A 6,224-nucleotide genomic window follows, 5' to 3' on the forward strand; every position below is an offset into this window, starting at 1 on the left:
ACATTAGGCTACTTTTCCGCTATATCATCAAGCTCTATGAGCACGCATTGACTGTGGTTGCTACAGGCATGGAGAAATGGCTAGAACTATACAGTGGTGTGTTGATGTTGAGGGTACTTCTGAGCAGTGGTGTTGATGTTGAGACACTAAGTGACAAAGGGGCCGGCGGGTAAGGGGATGGACGGTGAAGGAGGCTGGCAGGTATCTCGAGGTAGGCATGCCTACCCAAAAATAGAGGCGCCGTTGAGGAGCTTGGATTGGAACCCTCGACCTCATGCACCAATGCTTTTTGAAGCATAGGCTCACACAAACACCCGAGAAGAAGAGAGTTTTAACATCGTAGGAAACTATCCCAAGAGACCTTAAAGATCTAGCCGATGAGGAGAGTTGAACTCAAGAACTGTTATTTAAGAGAATTTGAGAGAGAGAGAGGGGGGGGGGGGGGGGGGGGGAGAGAGCGAAGTGCTATTTAGCAGCTGCGCCTCTCTAGAGTCCGAAGGTCTCCTTTCGTTGTCTCTACGCGTCCCCGATAGATGTTATGAACTTTTGCCTCGCAACGCAGGAGCACGTGCTCTCCCTCCCCTACCTCGCTTAGTCCAACAACCACTACGATTCTTCACATTTGATGCTTAATTGGGTTGGGAAAAACCTACTCAAGCCGCAACACCAAAAACGATGGTGCAACAAAAAATAAGGTTGGGTTGTGTCAACATGCAGGAGCTCTCCCTAGAGTACAAGGTCACGTGACGCACATCAACACAGATATGTTGATCCTACAGCATGCGCGATCTCCGCCTCCTCAACCTCTTCCCTTCCAAACTTCCCTCATGCATATACGATCCTCCCGTCCTCTCTCTCTCTCTCTCTCTCTCTCTCTCTCTCCCCTCCATCTCTCTCAATCTCTCTTAACAAAAAGTCCACGCCGGTGTGGGCTCTTTCAGAGACTTTTTTTTAAAGAGATTGACAGAGAGCGAGGAGAGAGAAAGAGAGGGGGAGTGGTTGAAAAAAAAACCTAGGTTTAATGTAATCCCACCTACAAATTTTGAGATTTACCTCTAAATTTTAACTTATAAAGTGAATAAACCTACAAAATATAGAGAAATTTAGCGTCATTTGGTGTAAAAACCTTCAAATTTAGTCAGTTTACCACTAAAATTCTCATAGGAGGTTTGCCAAGTTTTCAGAACAAAGCTTTTTTCAAGCACTGTTCCCTGCCCGTACGTGAAAGAGTCCACGTCTCTTTCAAATAGATTTTTTGAAGGGTTTTGTTTATACTATCTAGTTGTTGAAAATGACGACAGTTGAACCTGAGGACCTTCTTGCCTCGTCTATTGTGAGTTTCCCTTGCCCAACTCCTTCAAAAACCAAATTTATCAATGATTAGGGACCCTGAGATTTACCTTTCCTAGCCAACACAATTTTCTCAACGTGGCACAATGTTGTTTGTTGTAGCACAACCAACCTCCCAGTTACCCCTTTAAGGGGGTTACCTTATGGGGTGCTAAGGACCGAGGCCTGGTCCACATCATTCTGCAAGATGACAGATGCACTGCTAGACTACCATCCATTTGAATTACTATGAGGCATTGATGGATGTACAACTCCCAAACAGTAAATAGAGTACAAACAAAAATGGAGGGCTAAGCCGCATTAGGAAAAACATTTCAAAGGACTACAATGACAATCATACGCCATGGCTCTAAGAAGTGTATTTAGCATAGGGGCATCACACGTTGGGTGAGTAATCTGGGTTGAGGCATGACGGACAACTCAACAGACTAGGAACCCCGAGTAGTTTAGGAGCTCTGAGTTGTGCTCATATTAACATGGAAAATTTAAGAGAAGGTTTTTACACTAAATCTCTCTAAAGTTTGTAGGTTTATTTACCTTCTACTTTGAATTTGAAGATAAATCTCAAAATTTGTAGGTGGAATTACACTAAACCTAGGTTTCTATCGATATGGGTAGGTAAAAGAGAACTAGCATGTGGACAAAGTTGTCATAAGAAAATTGTTCATAGCTTTATCAACCTTGTGTACTCTTCTATAAAAGCACTCGTTATAATCCCCCACCATTACCACCTCCCTTGACACGTTTGTCACCACCACTTTTGGCAACACCACTAACTCCCACTCCCCCCCCCCCCCCCCCCGATAGAAGGCTACCTATGATGGTGTGATCTAGACTTTAATATGTACCATGATGTGGATTTTCTCAAAAGAATAGCCTCATTAATAGAATTATTCTCAAGTTTCCACCGTTTTCTCTAAAGTAACTTAAAATGCATGTATGTTATCGTACATCAACCCACAATAACCTGAGGTAGAGCAAGAGACAGGAGAAGAAGAAGAAGAAGAAGAAGTGAAGAGAAGCTCAAGCTCCCAGACTCTCCTTATTCATGCGATTTGTTTGAGTGGAAACAACCTTTCTCTTTTAGTGCAAGTCTCGTGGTCCTACATGTAGGGAGGTAGGAATAGGAGATTTATATCCATTGGAATCATGGTGCCACTATTTCTAACAAGTATTAATGGTGGTAGAATGATCTTTTAATATCGAGAGCAGCTAGTTCTAAGAAGAGGAATATCAACATGCCATTGTATGGGTTCCAATTGTTATAGCCCATCAATGGAAACATTCTACCAAACCCTTGTTTTAGGGGTTTTTTTGTCAAAAATTTGTGATGGTTTTACCATTAAAATTTGGTGTAATCTTGTTTTAGTTTTTTTTTTGTTGTGCTTGAAGTCACTTAAAAAGTCCTGTTTGGTTTTTGTTTTGTATAGTGTGCTTTGGCCAGTCTTGCTCGCTTTAGGGATTGCTCGGAAAATCTCGCTCGAGTTTTGAGATTCCTCCGTCCGACTGTGCGCTTGGAGACAAATAATTATTTGCTACACGCTTAGCAGGTGTTCTCAGCATCATACCCCAATCAATGATACTGACATGGGGTTTATTGGCACTAGTAAAGTCCAACATTACGTTGAACGGGTGCAGATCATTGTGCACTATACCGGCCGAGTGGGCAGCCGCAACGCTGTCGATTAAGGCATGACAAATTGCCGGAATCTGCTCGACCAGTGCTTTGATCTGCACCGTGTCTATGTCGCTTACAGGGTTGTTTGCTACAGGCAATGACCTCCAGCCATGTTGTAGCGTGTGCATGTGTCGTTTGAACAATCCGTGAGTGAACGGTAAGCAACACATCATGTCGCACACGGTACCCCCATCGTAGTATGGGAATATCGTGATCCAAGGAGTTTCTATAGTAAACCCAATGCACCTTACAATGGAGAGGTGAAGTGTTTGCAGTCCTTGCTCTGTCTGAAAGCTGTCAAATTTTGCCTCTCCCTCCCTTGTAACATTTTCCCACATATGTAATGTGTTCTGGAAAAAATGAGATGCCTTTGATAGTGTACAATGTGCACACACCGAAGGAGCCTGCTCCAATCCTCATACCTTCTACCAAGGCTTCGTGAGGGATGCCGACAAGATGAGCGCACTTTGCATTCAAAGCAGTGCGCATGATTGTGCTGGTGCCACTGGCATCGGATCGACCTCCCAAAGCTTCTTGCGCATCTTGGGCCATCTTCAATCTCTTGGGTAAAGCTGCTTAGTCCTGTGCTTTCATACGCTTCATCTTTACCTTCTGTTCTTCCGACAATTTATCCCAGAGCTCTAATTGTGACATGTCCCAAGCAGGTGGGATATCTGTCCAACACTGTCCTAACCTTGTGGTGGGGGTCAAATTCTTCTATCCCAGCTGGACTCAACAACTCGGATTGGCCTTCAAGTCGCAACCTGCGCTCTGTGTTCTCCCATATAGCGCTAGTGATGTCTTTGATGTAGACATCACTTTCACTAATCTACTGTATGCGATCAGCTGCACATGATGAGATTTCCAAAATACATTCTTTACGAATGGCAGGCATAATACATTTCTTTTGATCTGGCGTCATATTTGCACTGGACAATACAAAAACAGCATATCAAATACAAATTCATGGTTGCAAATGACACTACCACTCTCACACTATCTCAGGTAAACTCTTAACCACCACTTGAAGACTTTAATGTGCAAGGAAATATTGATAAAAATTGAATATAATCTTCACTTAAAATTGCAATCTGTTACACGTGTAAAAAGCAGTTCAAACAAGTGGTTTCAAGGACTTAATTCAGATCAAACAATACATGTTAACGGTCTTTAACATTTCAGCATATATTGAACTTCTAACTTATATTTTTCTCCGTGCGCACTCTCTAATTCAAACAAATCATACACCGACTTAAAATCTTCAAAAACATTTAAAACATTGGAAGTATACAAATTGGACTAGTATATTGTGTTCACACACTTTTTTACATAGAATTTATGTAAATGTAGCAATCAAAAAGCGATGATAATTGAAGCTCTTTAAAAAGATACAAAAGAATATTTAACACACAAATTGTATGCATTTAGATTTTTTGTAGAGAATTTATGTAAATGAAGCATTAAAACTAGCCATAATGCTTGAGAGTCCTTAAAAAGATTAAAGACGAATATTAAACATGCAATTTGGTTGCAAATATTTTTTTACATGTAATTTATATAAATGGAACATTTAAAATAGCAATGATTGATAAATAAAGTATTCTATATAAATGAAACATTTAAAATAGCGATGATTCATGAATAAAGTATTCTATATAAATGGAACATTTCAAATAGTGATGATTGATGAATAAAGAATTCTATATAAATGGAACATTTAAAATAGCGATGATTGATGAATAAAGTATTCTTTTGAATATGAGTAGCTAGTATATAATTTCAAATGGACATTTAAAAACAACAAAATCGAACAATTCATACATTTTGTATATGAAATACTCTTCACAGCCGCGTTACTGACCAAGTATTTCATATACTTAATACTTAAAAAATTAACTGCACATGCACATACAAATTATATTATGTTCGTACGGCCGGGTTAACGACCTGAACGCCACATTTATGCAAAAACATATGCTTCTAACAAACGACACTCTATTAGCCGCGTTACCGACCGAGTGCTGCCTGAATCTAAGGAAAAACAATGGCCTACATACGAACATCATATAGCCGCGTTACCGATCAATGCCCATATGTTTTTTGGGAAAGGGGAAGGGAAGTTGCCTTACCATAAGGATACTAGATTCATCTCGTTACCGACGTAGTACCCAGACAATTAGCCAATACTTACCACAAGGACACCATCTTCCCCGCGTCACCGAGGTGATGCCCCCGTGATAAGCACTATTCTGTAGAACAACTTACACACACACTCCCATCGTGTGGTAAGGTACCTTATTACTGCCGTGCACTACGACAAAAGGCATGCTACCACACAACGCATACACACACAACACAACACATACCCGGATCGTGTGGTTAGGTACTCTACTGCTGTCGTGCACTGCGACGCAGAGCACGCTCCCACAGGACCCCCTCTCTCCCTCTCTCCTCTCTCCTCTCGACGTACCTACAAAGGTGGCACAAGCTCTCTCTCTCTCTCTCTCTCTCTCTCTCTCTCTCTCTCTCTCTCTCTCTCTCTCTCTCTCTCTCTCTCTCTCTCAGAAGACGAAAGCGTTGATACACCTAGCTGGCCCGATCGGGCCCGCGTATATATAACACAAACAGCCCGCCGGGCTTTTCAGTTTCCCCAGCGGGCCCGCAGGGAAAAATCATAAAAGGCCGACGGGCCTACCGGGGAAACTGAAAAGCCCGGTGGGAATTTTTTGGGTTGCAAGTCACCCTAAACCGGTTTCCGTGTGATCATGTTTACTGTGATCATGTAAATGTGTCAATAAGACCTTGTGATCACACAAAATTTGACGTAATTACGTAAATATTAAATCCCTGGCGACCACTAAGGGTCAACCCATAGAGAGCTCCATTGCATCTAGTTCAAACGACCCCCCTAGCAACTCAAGCTTAGATAGAGCGTTCCTAAATGAGAACTGGGAGTACAAACTACAAACAAAAACTCTAACTGACCTATACACAGGTCACACCTATCACGTGGGTTGGTTAGATGTCCTACAATCCACAACGGGTGCTACTAGTGTGGAGGATCAACAACAAAGAGTTTGTGAGGTCATCCATAGGGTTATTGAGCTAGAGAGATAGAACAAGGGGATCCACATGCCTTCAACGGGTCTCATGAGATTCTTGGATACAGGGAAGGCTAAACAACCGACCTTATTGC

Source organism: Adiantum capillus-veneris, chromosome 1, assembly GCF_014529385.1.
Source record: "Adiantum capillus-veneris isolate H3 chromosome 1, ASM1452938v2, whole genome shotgun sequence".
NCBI classification, from domain to species: Eukaryota; Viridiplantae; Streptophyta; class Polypodiopsida; order Polypodiales; family Pteridaceae; genus Adiantum; species Adiantum capillus-veneris.